Genomic DNA, 15,198 nt, shown 5'->3' with positions numbered 1-15,198 from the left:
GGGGACCTGGAAGTGGGAGAGCGGGGCTCCGGGGTGCAGGAGGCTCCGGGGACGCGGGACCTGCGGGGGCAGCGGGGGTTGGGAGCGGAGGACGCGGGTTGACGCGGGCGCGCCCGGGCGCTTTTGACTGCCCAGCGCTTAGGAGGAGCGAGGGTTCTGCAGGTTTGTCCTGTTTTCTTTTTTCTTTTTAAATTAAGGAAAAGAAAATGGTTACACATCAGATTTCATAAAACTTGGTCTAACAGTGAAGCAAGGTGAATGTTTAAAAAAATAAATAAAAACTTGGTCTAACAGTGTATTTATTTTTTAAAACATTCACCTTGCCTTTTTTTTTTTTTTTTTTTTTTTTGGTGAGAACATTTAAGTTCTACTCTCATCACATTTAAACTACACGACACAGTGTTAGCAGTTATGCTCATAATATTACATACATCCTCCAACCGGTTACCTGTTTTCCCAGCGTCAACCCCTGGCAACCACTTTTCTATTCTCTTGTGAGTCCCGCTTTTTTATTTTTATCTTTTTTAATGTGTATTCATTTTTGAGAGATAGAGCACGAGGGGGAGGGGGCAGAGAGAGAGAGGGAGACCCAGAATCCGAAGCAGGCTCCAGGCTCCAGGCTCCGAGCTGTCAGCGCAGAGCCCCACGTGGGGCTTGAAGCCACCAACTGTGAGATCATGACCTGAGCTGAAGTGGGAAGCTTAACCTACTCAGCCACCCAGGCGTCCCGTTTTATTTTATTTTATTTTTAATTCCGCCTGCAGTCTTTGTCTTTATCCGGCTTTTTTTTCTTTCTTTCTCTTCTTCCTGCTTAGCACCGTGCCATCCAAGTGCATTCGTGTTGTCCAGTCGGCAGGATTTTCTTCTTTTTAAAGATTGAACACCGTTCAGTTGTACGCATACATCACATTTTCTGTGTCTGTTTTATCTGTCCACAGACACCGGTTGTTTCTGTACCTTGGATATTGTGAGTACTGCTGAAGTGTGGATGGGAGTGCGGATACCTCTCTGAGATAATGTCTTGGTTTCCTTTGGATTATGTGCTAAGAAGCGAGATTGCTGGATCATATGCTCCATTTTTACTTTCTTGAGGAACGTCTGTATTTTCTAGAGTAGCCGTGCCAGTTTGCATTCCTACCGACAGTACTCCAGGGTTTCCTTCTCTCCACCTTCTGGCCAGCATCTGTTATCTCTTGTCTTGTTGATAATAGGCATCCTGACACACAGCAGGTTATTGTGGTTTCAGTTTGCATTGCCTGATGACGAGTGATGTTGAGCATCTTGCCATGTACCTGTTGGCCATTTGGATGTCGTTGGAAAAATGTCTGTTCAGGTCCCTTGCCCAGTTTTTAATTGGGCCATTATTGTTACCTCTGCTACTGATAACACTATATCCATGTACAAAGTATTATCTCTGCTCACACCACACAGTTGAGGAAGTGGTGTTAGAGGTGGGCACAGTGCAAACATAGGATGGGGAAAATTAACTTGGGATGGAAACATCCTACAGTCGAAATGAATAACCCAACCTGAGAAACAAACAAACCCCACCCCCTGGCGCGCTGGAGGAGGTGGGGGGAGGGGTGGCTCCTTGCAGTGGGGTTTGTGGAGGACTGACCAGCAGGAGGTTTCAGAGGCTTCGTGAAGGAGCCACAGGAGGGGGTTTGGCTTTGTGGACAGGATGAGAAGGACATCTCTTTAGGTCATTCCTAAGTGCGGTGAGCTGCCTTATGATTTTATAATCAGTGTTTCTCATAATGTCTCCACCAGTCACGTTTGTGCGTGCGCACGTGTGTGTGTGTGTGTGTGCGTGTGTGTGTGTGTGTGTGTGTGTGTGTGTTAAATGTGTGCAGTTTACCCTGCACCTGACTTTTATCCTATTCCGGCTTCACTTTTTTTTTTTTTTTTTTAATTTCTGTTTAGATCTCTGACTTGTTGGGGATAAATACAGCTTCCAATAGAAAACTCTGAGTTTGCTCTGCAGTAACCAGATGTCGTGAACTTACTTGTCACCCTTCCTTTATGTTACCGTGAGAAGCTTCTAAAAGTCCCTCTTAGGTATTTGCCTGTTGTAAATGTTAACGTCCACGCCTCCTTCATTTGCTGTTTCTGCCCTTGCTTCCTGAGATGCAGGAAGCAAATTTAATGAAGACATCGGGGGAGACATCATATTCCCATGAATCCTGGTGGTGGGAGGGCCTTAGGGTATTTTATAGATGGAAATTCCTAGGGTCACATTTGTGGGTAAATACATACTGATTCTACTCATCCTCACACGTAATAAAACATTTTAGTTAAGTTATATAGTCTTGTAGGCACACCTCTTTAATCGGGTTTCTTCTTAAACAGGTGCCTGTAATACACAAATTGTTTCAAAGACAGCTTTTAATATCTTCCTTTTAGTGGAATAAATCAGAGAAAGACAAATGCTCTCACGTAGATGCAGAATCTAAAAAAAAAAAACAAACAAACCCCAAACTGAACTTGTAGATGCAGAGAACATATTGGTGGTTGCCAGAGGTGGTATGCGGGTGGGTGGGGGAAAATGGGTGAAGGGCATGAAAAGGTACAAATTTTCAGTTACAAGATAAATAGTCCTGGGGATGTAACGTACAGCGTGGTAGAAAAAAATACGGACATCTATCTTTTCTTTAAGGAATGGCTGCTTATCTATTGAGACCTGTTTTCTGTCTCCTTTCAATTTTTCCTTTCCGAGTCAGTTCATTTTTTATGCTTCCTTCGTTAGGTCAACTAAAAACTAAACTCGTGTGGTCCATTGACATTTAGCTCCTGCATCTGCGACTCAGAGCAGAAAGCTACCTCGATAAGTTATCTCGAAACATTGATGAGGACAGCGTTGTCTTTGCAAAGGTTCTAGAACATGAGCGCCGTTTCTTTTGTGGGATTTCTTTCTTTTTAAATTTATTTTTAATTAAAAAATTTTTTTCGGGGCGCCTGGGTGGCTCAGTCAGTTAAGCAGCCGACTTCGGCTCGGGTCATGATCTCGCGGTCGGTGAGTTTGAGCCCCGTGTCGGGCTCTGTGCTGACAGCTCAGAGCCCGGAGCCTGTTTCAGATTCTGTGTCTCCCTCTCTCTGACCCTCCCCGTTCATGCTCTGTCTCTCTCTGTCTCAAAAATAAATAAACGTTAAAAAAAAAAATTAAAAAAAATTTTTTTCTTAATCTTTATTTTTGAGAGAGAGAGAGAGAGAGATACAGAGTGCGAGTGGGGGAGGAACAGAGAGAGAGGGAGACACAGAATCCCAAGCAGGCTCTAGGCTCTTAGCTGTCAGCACAGAGCCCGATGCGGGGCTTGAACTCACAAACCTTGAGATCATGACCTGAGTCGAAGTCGGACGATTAACCCACTGAACCACCCAGGCACCCCTTATTTTTAATTATTTTAATGTTTATTTTTGAGAGAGAGAGAGAGAGAGCTTGAGCAGGGGAAGGGCAGAGAGAGAGGGAGACACAGAATCCAAAGCAGGCTCCAGGCTCTGAGCTGTCAGCGTAGAGCCTGCTGCGGGGCTTGAACTCGTGTACCATGAGATCATGACCTGAACCGAAGTTGGATGCCTCACCGACTGAGCCACCCAGGTGCCCCTCTTTTGTAGGATTCCTAAGTAGGTACTTTGAATAAACAAGGACCACAGTTGATGTCTGATTTTATGAGCGTCTATATATCTGACCACTCCTCCTCGAACAGGTGCCAGTCTCACTGTTCATCAGGGGACACCAGTGGGCAGCCCTTCTTCCTCAGTCCTGCTGGACTGGCAGTGAGACCCCGGCCAGTTTGGATCAATCCTGGAAGGGTTTCGGGGGCCTCATCGCTGCCTTCCTGAGCCTGGAGTTGGACTTGGGCCCTGAGCCAGGCGCTGGTGTCCCAGGGGAACTCTTTGTCTCCCCAGGATGCTTGTCCATTTGACTGGGCTTCAGACCAAATTTCGACTTAGTCTTCTGCCAGGACTAGATCCTGATCCTGAATCCCGGTTCCAGTGACCATAAAACGTTGCTTGGTCCTTGTCAGCCTCTTTCTCCAGATGACTGGGATGCTGGCGAGGATGAGCTTGACCGACTTTGAACTACCACATCTCTATCTATCTGAGCATAACTGTCAACATTCAGCCAGGGGCTCCTCCCAGGAGCCTCATTTCTGCTCCTCTCTTTCATTGGTCCCCTTGGGAGACCCCAGGCTTGGGACCTCCTGTGGTACTCTCCCCACCTTCCTCCCTCTGTCCCCCATGATGGCATGCCTCTGCTTCCCTTCTTTGTCCCCAGGGAGGTCCCTTGAGTGGGTAAGGGCTCCTCCCAGCGGCCCAATTCCAGGCTCTTCTCCTTTGCCCCTAGCCCGAGGATGGGGGTTCCTTCAGGCTTTGTGGCTGCTCTCCCGTGGATTTCAATGAGACGTTTCCTTTTGCCTGCAAGGGAGCAGAGGTATCCGAGCCTGTGCCTGAAGAGGGGGTGGCTAAGATGACTTATCTTCCATGTGGCCTTCACTTGAAACCCAGAATTAGGAGATTTGGCTGTTGGGTAATGAGACTTGTTTGAAAACATCAACCAGGATTTTTTTTTTTTTTTTTTTAACCTGAAGTCATTTGGGACCAAGTTGGGTACGTAAAGTAGCTAATCATCCATTTACTCATTCGGCAAGCACGCATGGGGAGAGGAAGGGCTTGGGCTCTGGATCCAGATGCCTGATTTCACAGCCCAGCTCTGCCAGGCACTTGTGTGACCTTGAGTATGTTACTTAGTTTCTTTGTGCCTCAGTTTCCTCCTTTGAAATCCAAGAGAAGAGGGCTCATTTCATAGTTGGGGGGCGGTTAGGAGGATTAAATGGTTCCATATGAATAAAGCTTCAGAACAGTGCCAGGATATGAACAAGAGCTACATAAGTTAGAGCCATTATTATTATTATTTGGTCGTTTTCTGCCGAGCACTTTACCGTGGTTTTACCATGCCGCGTAAGATTTTTTCGGGTCCAGGGGCGCCTGGGTGGCTCAGTCTGTTGAGCCTCTGACTTCACCTCCGGTCACGATCGCGGTGTTTGTGAGTTCGAGCCCCGCGTTGGGCTCTGTGCTGACAGTTCAGAGCCTGGAGCCTGCTTCGCATTATGTGTCTCTCTCTCTCTGCCCCTCGCCCCCTCAAAAATAAAGCAAAACATAAAAAATTTTTTTTAAAGATTGCTTCGGGTCCAGGGGCCCCTGGGTGGCTCAGTCAGTTAGGCGTTGGACTTCAGCTTGCAGCATGATCTTGCAGTCCGCGAGTTCAAGCCCTGCATCGGGCTCTGTGCTGATAGCTCAGAGCCTGGGGCCTGCTTCTGATTCTGTGCCTCCCTCTCTTTCTCTGCCCCCCCCCCCAATAAAAAATATTAAAAAAAATTTTTTTAATGTTTATTTATTTTTGAGAGAGAGAGAAAGAGAACACAGCACGAGTGGGGGAGGGGCAGAGAGAGAGGGAGACACAGATCTGAAGCAGGCTCCAGGTTCTGAGCTGTCAGCACAGAGACCAATATGGGGTTTGAACTCATGAACCATGAGATCATGACCTGAGCCAAAGTCAGATGCTTAACTGACTGAGCCACCCAAGCACCCCCATTAAAAAATATTTAAAGGGGCGCCTGGGTGGCTCAGTTGGTTAGGCGGCCGACTTCGGCTCAGGTCACGATCTCGCGGTCCGTGAGTTCGAGCCCCGCGTCGGGCTCTGTGCTGACAGCTCAGAGCCTGGAGCCTGTTTCAGATTCTGTGTCTCCCTCTCTCTCTGCCCCTCCCCTGTTCATGCTCTGTCTCTCTCTGTCTCAAAAATGAATAAACGTTAAAAAAAAAAAAAATATTTAAAGGGGCATCTGACTTCAGCTCAGGTCATGATCTCATGGTTCATGGGTTTGAGCCCCGTGTCGGGCTCTTTGCTGATAGCTCAGAGCCTGTAGCCTGCTTCAGATTCTGTGTCTCCCTCTCTCTCCCCTCCCCTACTCGTGCTTGCTCACTCTCTGTCTCTCAAAAATAAATAAATGTTAAAAAAAAAATTTTTTTTTTTTAAAGATTGTTTCAGGTCCAGAATGAGGCATGAAGATAGGGCAACAAAACTAGTTTTCTTTTGTTGAATTAAAACAATTAAACGCACCCTGGTTTTAAAGGTAATTGCTAAAAAAAAAAAAGAAAAAAAAAAAAAAAGAAAGAAAGTGCCCAAGCAATTTTGTACAACAGCGGAATTGCTGTAATAGAATTACTAATGTCAGGAGCACAGTATTTAATTTGTTGTCTCACTTTTGGTGCCTGACCCTTTTATTGAACCTCTGACCCTCTTGACTATCTGAAGCCGTTCTTGGACCTTACTGTGTAAGCTTACAACTGTCTGCTCTGTTTCTTGCTATCTGTCTCATATTTTTTGGTCTGTAGTGGTGGTTTGTCTCCATATGTTTCCTGAGCTCTGCAGTGTCTCCTTGTAATCCCATGCTTTCTCATTGTCATCTTGCTTTGCTGGTTTCCTGTTGTTAACGTCTTGTAGCCGCAAATCATTTGTTGTAAATGCTTTTTTTTTTTCCTTTTTTTTTTTTTTTTTTTTTTTTTTTTTTTTTTTTTGAGCTTGGAGTGTGGTCAATCTTTTTAAAGCTTAAAGTGCGTGGTGTTACACCGACAGCTTTTAAAATCATTGTTTACAGTAGTAATCATCCCGCTTTCTCATGAAATATTGCAAATCAACCTCAAGGCTAGACGTGGAGCCAGGGTTGGAGAAGTATCCATCCATCCGGGGATACTTGCCTTGTGTTCACGGAGTATCACGGGGACCTACGTGGAAACTCGTAACCCACTTCCGGGACGTATTTTCGTCCAGACTGGTTTCTTCATTTGTCTTTTGCACATTCCCTTCCCTTTGCTGTCCCTTGTCTATAGTTTTATGCTTAGCTGCTATCTCTCTTGATGTCAAGTGTATTTGAAGAGGGCAGATTCAGCTAGACCTTCAGATATAATTTGAGTGAATGATCTTGGATTGCATCTCTCCTAATGGGAGAACCGTGTTTGCCTTGGACCTTTATTTAATCTGTGTTCTGGATATATCATGTTTTCTCTGCCTTTCTGTTGCCTGAGGATCTGAAGGAGGAGGTATGGCTAATTATGATTGGTGGGTTTAGTCTCTATTTATGTGTCCTGTAATTGTATCACAAGTTGTTTTCAGGGTACCCTTGGGGTTCAAACTGCCTCCGAATTCAGAATGTAGCTTGCCCTTGGTAAATATTTTCCCCAGAGTATGAAGTATTTCAAACATACAGATGAGTTAGGATTTAAAATATATTAAGCATTTAATTCAAGAGGCTGGAAAAAAGGCAGTTAACATTCCAAAGGCAAGAGAAGGGGAAAATGAGGATATGAGTAGCAGTGAATGAAATAGAGAATAAAACAAACAGCGGTAGCTACAGACTCAAAAAATGTTTGTTAGAAAAACCAACAACAGGGGCGCCTGGGTGGCTCAGTTGGTTGGGCGTTGGATTTTGGCTCAGGTCCTGATTTCACGGTCCGAGAGTTCAAGCCCCGTGTCGGGCTCTGTGCTGATAGCTCAGAGCCTGGAGCCTGCTTCAGATTCTGTGTCTCCCTCTCTCTCTGACCCTCCCCTGTTCATGCTCTGTCTCTCTCTGTCTCAAAAATGAGTAAACATTAAAAAAAGAAAGAAAGAAAGAAAAGAAAAACCAACAACATAAAGCCCAGCAAGATTGAACCAAAAAGAGAAAAGGAACACAAATAAACCAGATTAAAAATAAAGAATATCCACAAGCACAGAGAAACAACCTTTTAAAATAAGAATATTATGGACAACTTTATGCCAATACATTTCAAAGTTTAGATAAAATAATTTTGTAAAAAATCACAAATAACAAAGTTCACTGAAGAAGAAATAGAACCTGAGTAAAAAATAACAATTAAAGATACTGAATTTGTAATCAGAATTCTGCCTGCTCCCATCCTAAAAAGACAACAACCCCCCAAAGATTTAGGGGTAAACACTAAATTTTAAAGGCACAGCAAAAAACTACTCTATTGTGCAAGCTATTTTAGAAAACAGAAAAGTTCTCCACTTCAGAAAGAGATAGTAAAAAAAAGAATTAATAGGTTCTCTTCTAAAAAAACCCAGTATCTCTTCTAAACACAAGTGAAATGTTCCTAAATAATATATCCGGTTTTTATTAATATACTATATCAATAAATTAAAGGAGGGAAGAAATGCATGATTACCTCAAAAGATGTAACCAAAAATAAATGAATCAATAAAACTCTGCACTAATTTATAATAAAGAAGGGAATGTTAAAATTTCTTTTAATGTTGATTTTTGAGAGAGACAGAGGCAGAATGCGAGTGGGGGAGGGGCAGAGAGAGAGGGAGACACAGAATCCGAAGCAGGCTCCAGGCTCTGAGCTGTCAGCACAGAGCTGTATGCGGGGCTCAAACCCACCAACTGAGAGATCATGACCCAAGCCAAAGTTGTACGGACACCCAACCGACTGAGCCACCCAGGTGCCCCAAGAAGGGAACTTTCTTAATTTGCCAAAGGTATTTATCAAACGCCTAGCATAAACATCATATTAATGGTGAAACTTAAAAGAATTCTCACTAAAGTCAAGAGCAAGATAAGGATGTCATTATCACTGCTTTTATTAAACATTGTACTTGAGGTTCTAGCCAATGCAAAGACCAGAAAAGAAACTAAGCTATTCTTATTTGCAGACAATATTGTATCAGACCCAATAGACCAGGTTATGCCATAGTAACAAACAGCCCCCAAATCTCAGATCTTAATGCTGTACGTTTATTTTCACAGAAGTAAAGTCTGTTGCTGATCCAAGCTACTTTTCGAGGCAGCTGCCCTTCATACAGTGATTTGTCATTTTCTGCCATTTGGATCTTATGGCATGTTTCTATCAAGATGTACTTGCAAAAGCAGAGAAGAGAGAGCTAGAAAATCGAGCACGTGCAGTGAAATCTCTCACCACTTCAGCTCTGATTTCACTGGCCGGAAAAACCCAGCTGGCTCTGTCTAACTTCAAAAGTTTAGGAAGTGAGGGGCGCACCTGGGTGGCTCAGGGGGTTCAACGTCCAACTCTTGGTTTAAGTTCAAGTCATGATCTCACTGCTTGTGAGATTGAGCCCCATGCCAGGCTCTGTGCTGACACCACTGAGCCTGCTTGGGATTCTGTCTCTCTGTCCCGCTCTCACTCATGCTCTTGTCTCTTTCAAAATAAATAAACAATAAAAAATATTAAAAAATAGTTTGGGAAGTGAAACCCTCCCATGTGCTAGGAAGACACAGATAACCAAAATATCAAATACGTAAAACATTCAACAGAATCTGTTAGATTTATTCTCTATTTCCCTATGGATAGAATGGAATTTGTTAGTTTTCTTCATCAGATCATTATTTTTTTTGTAAATTTTTTTTTAACGTTTATTTATTTTTGAGACAGGAAGAGACAGCATGAACGAGGGAGGGTCAGAGAGAGAGGGAGACACAGAATCTGAAACAGGCTCCAGGCTCCGAGCTGTCAGCACAGAGCCTGATGCGGGGCTCGAACTCACAGACCGCGAGATCATGACCTGAGCTGAAGTCGGATGCTTAACCGACTGAGCCACCCAGGTGCCCCCATCAGATCATTATTATTATTTGGTTTGCTTGTGTTGTTTTCTGAGACGATGTGTAAAAATATAATTTATCCTATGGTACTGTCAGTTTTTGTGTTGTATATTTTGAGGCCAAGTTGTAAAAAGTGTACAGGTTTATCAAGGATCTATATTACAAATTATATGGTGAAGTGCTGTGTTGTATTGATGCTTCTGGCTTGAATTCTCTTCTGTGTCACAGAGCTGCTCTAGGGATCTCCTTGACCCCAATTCTTGCTGGTGTCTTCCCCACCTGTCTTTGTATCTTTATTTTGGGTGTATCTTTTGAATCTGCATATAGATGGATATTTTTTTGGCCAATCTGATAAATTGTTCTTAAATAAGTGAGTTTAATTTATTTATAATAAGTGTGGTTTCTGAAGTACTTGGACTTAATTTTATTGTCTCCTGTGTTTTCTCTTTTTTTATTTATTTATTTATTTTTTTTTTTAAATTTTTTTTTTTCAACGTTTTGTATTTATTTTTGGGACAGAGAGAGACAGAGCATGAACGGGGGAGGGGCAGAGAGAGAGGGAGACACAGAATCGGAAACAGGCTCCAGGCTCCGAGCCATCAGCCCAGAGCCTGACGCGGGGCTCGAACTCACGGACCGCGAGATCGTGACCTGGCTGAAGTCGGACGCTTAACCGACTGCGCCACCCAGGCGCCCCTCCTGTGTTTTCTCTTTACTAGGTTTTTTTCTTTAGTTCTCTTTACTTTTTGTTTCCTGTTGAATTAGTAAAGTTCTCTGTGTTCCCATTTTCTCCCCTTGCTGATTTTCAATCTACAAACTGTATTTCCATTATTAAAAAAATTTTTTTTAATGTTTATTTTTGAGAGAGAGAGAGAGTGGGGGAGGAGCAGAGAGAGGGAGACACAGAATCTGAAGTAGGCTCCAGGCTCTGAGCTGTCAGGATAGAGCCCTATGTGGGCCTCGAACCTATGAACCATGAGATCATGACCTGAACTGAAGTTGGATGCTTAGCTGACTGAGCTACCCAGGCGCCACTCGTTTTAAGTTTTTTTTAAAAACGAAAAATTAGGGGCTCCTGTGGCTCAGTCAGTTAGGCATCTGACTTCAGCTCAGATCATGAACTTGTGGTTTGTGGGTTCGAGCCCTTTATGGGGCTTGGTGCTGATAGCTCAGAGCCTGGAACCTGCTTTGGATTCTGTGTCTCCCTCTCTCTTTGCCTCTCTCCGCCTTGCACGTGCTCTCTCTCAAAATAAATAAATAAACATTAAAAAAATTAAACAAAAAATGAGTTATTCTTATGGACATAAATTAATTAAATTTAACCACATATTTGGTCAATTTCTATGCTCATTGTTGTGTCCTGTATTCCTTGACGGAGGCCTGGGTTTGACAATCTTTTTGAAGTGCATCCATTAATAATTCTTTTAGTGAGGCTCCATGGTGATAAAGTTCCTATTTGTGTGTTTGAAAATGTGGCTTTACTCTTGTATGTTATTTTAACTGGGTACAAAACTCTAGATTGGCAGTTTTTTCCCTCTGGTGTTTTGAAGGTAACACTGCATTATCGTCTGACTTACATTATCAGTTATGGGAAATTTCTGTCCATCTCTTTTTCAGGCTTTTGTGGATAATATTCCTGTCTCTCTGGTAGCCTTTGAGACTTTCTCCTTGCCCTCGATGTTTGTTAGTTTCACTAGGATAATTTGAGGTGTGGATTTACTTTTAATCATTGTGCTGGGCACTTAGGCTGCAATTTTGATTTGAGAACTCCCATGTTCCATTCTGGAAAATTCTCAGCTGATATATCTTCTCATCTATTCCCTTTATTCTTTTTTTCAGGAATGCTTACAAGATTAAGCTGACCCTCGTAACCTGTCTGCTACATCTCCTTTGTCTTTCTGGTAAGTCCTGGCTGTTGGAGGCAGTTATTTTGGGGGGTGGTAATAATTCTCCTTTCAGTTGGGCTTTTCCTCACTGTGGAAAGTGGAAGGCAGGGGTAGGTTTTTGATCCCATTTTACTCTAGAAGGCTATTTCCCTGAGGCTTCCTACTTACCACCCCTGTTCATTTTTCTCAAGCTCAGGAAGGAAGACCAATAAAAATAAGACTTTTGTGAAGGTACACTTTGAATGTCAGTTCCTCACCTTTCCCCTAGGTACACTTCCCCAGTGAATTTTTCCCACAGGTAAAATTCAGGCGTTTTCAGTGTTTTTCCCTGGCCACCGCTTTCAGGGACCACGCCCACAGTCATACTGTCATTTGACTGTTGCTTGTTTACTTTTGGCCAATTTGAACTTACGGTTTTATGTCATTGTGGACAAAGTAGAGAAGCAAATGTCTCAATACCCTATTACACATTTAAGCAGTAAGAGTTGGTACTGTTACTCAACCCATGAGCAGTAGGTCAGAGTGGGTATTCAGTGCCCCAGTTTCATATGAAGCCTGGCACAATGCCCAGGTGTTTGACATCTTTGGAAGGTAACAGGTGTCTATCTAATTGGACGTGGATTAAGAAACTGAGAAATTTGAAGGAGGCAAAATCAATGGTAGAGGGCTGGCCTTACTAAGGTAGGGGTATAGATGGAAAGATGGTGGTCAACCTGCCATAGATACAACCTGTCACCAATGCTTCTTAGCTCACACTCAAGAGTTTCCTGGAGGACCCAGAAGTAGCCAAACTGGATTTTTTTTTTATACCCTAATAAGGCTTTCTCAAGGACAGAGTGTCCAGATACCCCCTCTGCTAGTTATTAACTAATCACGTGACCATCCCCAAAATGTGCAAGATTCATCATTCTAGGACTGTAGTTTTTTCTTCTCATTCTAACTCTCCTGTGAATCTTGGTTTTGCTTCTGTTCTAAGAATTAGTTTACCAGCTGACTGTCCCATGAGAGGAAATAATTTGTATGAAAAATAACTGAACTACATGCAACATAAAGGAACTGTTTCTGTTATCCTTTGATAGATTTATGCTTTCTTTTTTTTAAAAAGATGTTTATTTATTTTTGAGAGAGAGATGTGTGTGAGTGTGTGAGTTGGGGAGGGGCAGAGAGAGAGAGAATCCCACGCAGGCTCCACACTGTCAGCAAAGAGCCCGAGTTGGGGCTCGATCTCACAGACCGTGAGATTGTGATCTGAGCCGAAATCAAGAGTCGGACACTTAACTGACTGAGCCACCCGGGCTCTCTGACAGACTTATGCTTCCCATTTGGGACTTAGGTGGTAGCACTGTGTCTAATATTGACTGACAGGCACGTGTTCCAGTTTCCCGTTTTGCTGACTTGTGACACAGGCTGTTAACACTTGTCTTGTTGAAGCTCTGTCTTGAGTCATCTGCAGCATCCTGTGGCCCGCCGCGTGGAAAGTGGTTTGCAGAAGTTATTCTATTAGATGAAACGTGGAGTAGCTTTTCCAGGCTAATGAAAGTTGATCATGCCAGGCACTGTGTGGGAGGTTTAAATGGTTAGAGAAGCCGCATGATGAGGTTAGAAAGGCACTTTTCATGTGGTTGGTTCTTGGTGACTCAGATTCATAGATCCCGTGGCTCTTACCTGCCGACCCACCTCACCTGTGCTGTTGAGCCAGCTCCAACCCCACTCGTCAATCTTTTTCTGCGTCTGTTTTCTTTCTTCATTAGTCCGTGGGATGTGTTCTTCACAAACTGGTCTAGGGCCAAAAAGTTTGGGCAGCCCTACCTAGGAATTTTCTTTTTTGAGATTTACTCTGAACGTTAACTTTGTAAAGTTTCCCCAAAGTCCTGCAGTGAAGAAGCTCGTCTAATTCTGTTTAATCCAGTGGTTCCCCAACTTGCAGTCTACCTGTCTGCCACCCTGATGCATCCCCCCCAGACACACGGCAGGTCCTCTGGGTGTGTGGTGGGCGCAGTTTGGGAAAACCTGTCCTATGGTGATAGAAAAGCCTCTACATCCCTTCTAGCTCTGATCTCGGCTTCCCTTCCACCCTTGATTTTTTTCTTCCCTTGTCTTGTTTTATTAACACTGTTACTAGGGTGCAGTATCGATATAAGTTTTATCCACAAAGCTTACAATTTAGTGAACTTTCAATTTTTTTATCATTGTGGTAAAAGATACATAAAAAATTATGGCAAAAAAAAAAGATACGGTAAAAATTATGTTGGCCACATTAGCCACAATTCCATGAAATTCAGTACATTCACGATGTTGTGCTCCCATCCCTGCTGTCTAGTTGCAGAACACTTGCATCACCCCAAAGGAAACCCCGTGCCCATTATCAGTCACTTCTCCCCACAGCCCCCAGCCCCTGGCGACCACTGTACTACTGGCGGACTTTTCATCTGACTGCTCTAGGGAACCTCATATAAAGGGAGTCAGACAGTATCTGGTCTTTTATGACTAGTTGATTTCACTCGGCATTATGTCTGCGAGATCCATCCCTGTTGTAGCAGGTGTCAGAATGTTTTTCCTTTTTAAAAACATTTTTTAATGTTTTTATTTATTTTTGAGAGAGAGAGAGAGAGAGCACAAGCCGGGGAGGGGCAGAGAGAGAGGGAGACACAGGATCTGAAGCAGGCTCCAGGCTCCGAGCTGTCAGCACAGAGCCTGACGCGGAGCTCGAACTCGTGAGCCAGGACCTGGGCTGAAGTCGGATGCTGAACCGACTGAGCTACCCAGGTGCCCCCAGAATGTCCTTCCTTCTTAAGCCTCAACACTATTCCACGGTGTGCATAAACCATATTTTGTTTATCCAGTCATCTGTCAATGGACGTGTGGGCTGCTTTTTGGGTAGATCCTCAGAAGCGGAGTTACCGGGTCATATGTAATTCTGTTTCCTTCTTTGAGGAATTGCCGTGCTCTGTATCGTAGAAGGCGGCACCATTGTACATTCCCGCCAGCCTTGCGCAAAGGTGGGCTCCAATTTCTCCACACACTTGCCAACACTTGTTAATTTTTTTTAATGTTTATTTTTGAGGCGGGGGAGGGGCAGAGAGCAAGAGGGAGACACAGAATCCGAAGCAGCCTCCAGGCTCTGAGCTGTCAACACTTGTTAATTTTTTAAAATTTATTTTTATAAGAGCCCCCCTCGTGGGTATGAAGTGGCATCTCATGGTGGTTTTGATTTGCATTTCCCTGATGATGAGTGATGTTGAGCATCTTTTCATCAGTCTGTTGTCCGTCTGAATTTCTCCTGTGGAAAACTGTCTATTCACGTCTGTTGCCCATTTTTGAAATCAGTGTTATTGTCGTTGTCAGTGAGTCCCCTACTCGTTAACAGGTAAGACTCTCTGACCGGCATCAACTTTACTTCTGGGAAGGATGTTGGCAGCATTAATTTCTTTTCTGCCATCAGCCATCATTTATCACTGTCCTACTTGTCCTAGTCTCTGGCTGAACCGCGAGGCTCCATTCCTTCCCACCCCTTTCCACGGCCCGTGTCTCGGACCCTTGTCTTTTTAGCTGTTGTTTCCTTGGCTGGGCTGTTTTGTTCAAGTCCACTTCCCCATCACCTTCCTTTTCTTCCTAAAGGATTGTGTCGTCCGCTGTTTGATTTTAGCCACGGTTACTCCACGGAAGCAGCGTTGTGGATGTCCAAGAGCTTCTAG

The 15,198-nt window shown here is 43.8% G+C and overlaps 1 protein-coding gene across 2 annotated transcripts in view; it reads left to right on the top strand.

Moving 5' to 3' along the window:
* Window positions 1–15,198, top strand: part of B3GALT5 (beta-1,3-galactosyltransferase 5) — a 44,692-nt gene that overhangs the window by 464 nt on the left and 29,030 nt on the right. For both annotated transcript variants that reach the window (XM_060640489.3, XM_060640488.3), the window contains exon 2: window positions 11,457–11,518. The gene's annotated coding sequence lies outside the window, so the exon portion shown is untranslated. The remainder of the gene's footprint in view (window positions 1–11,456; window positions 11,519–15,198) is intronic.

This window comes from Panthera onca, chromosome C2 (assembly GCF_046562875.1).
Source record: "Panthera onca isolate mPanOnc1 chromosome C2, mPanOnc1 haplotype 2, whole genome shotgun sequence".
Taxonomy (NCBI): Eukaryota; Metazoa; Chordata; class Mammalia; order Carnivora; family Felidae; genus Panthera; species Panthera onca.
This window is presented reverse-complemented; position numbering and strand designations above follow the sequence as displayed.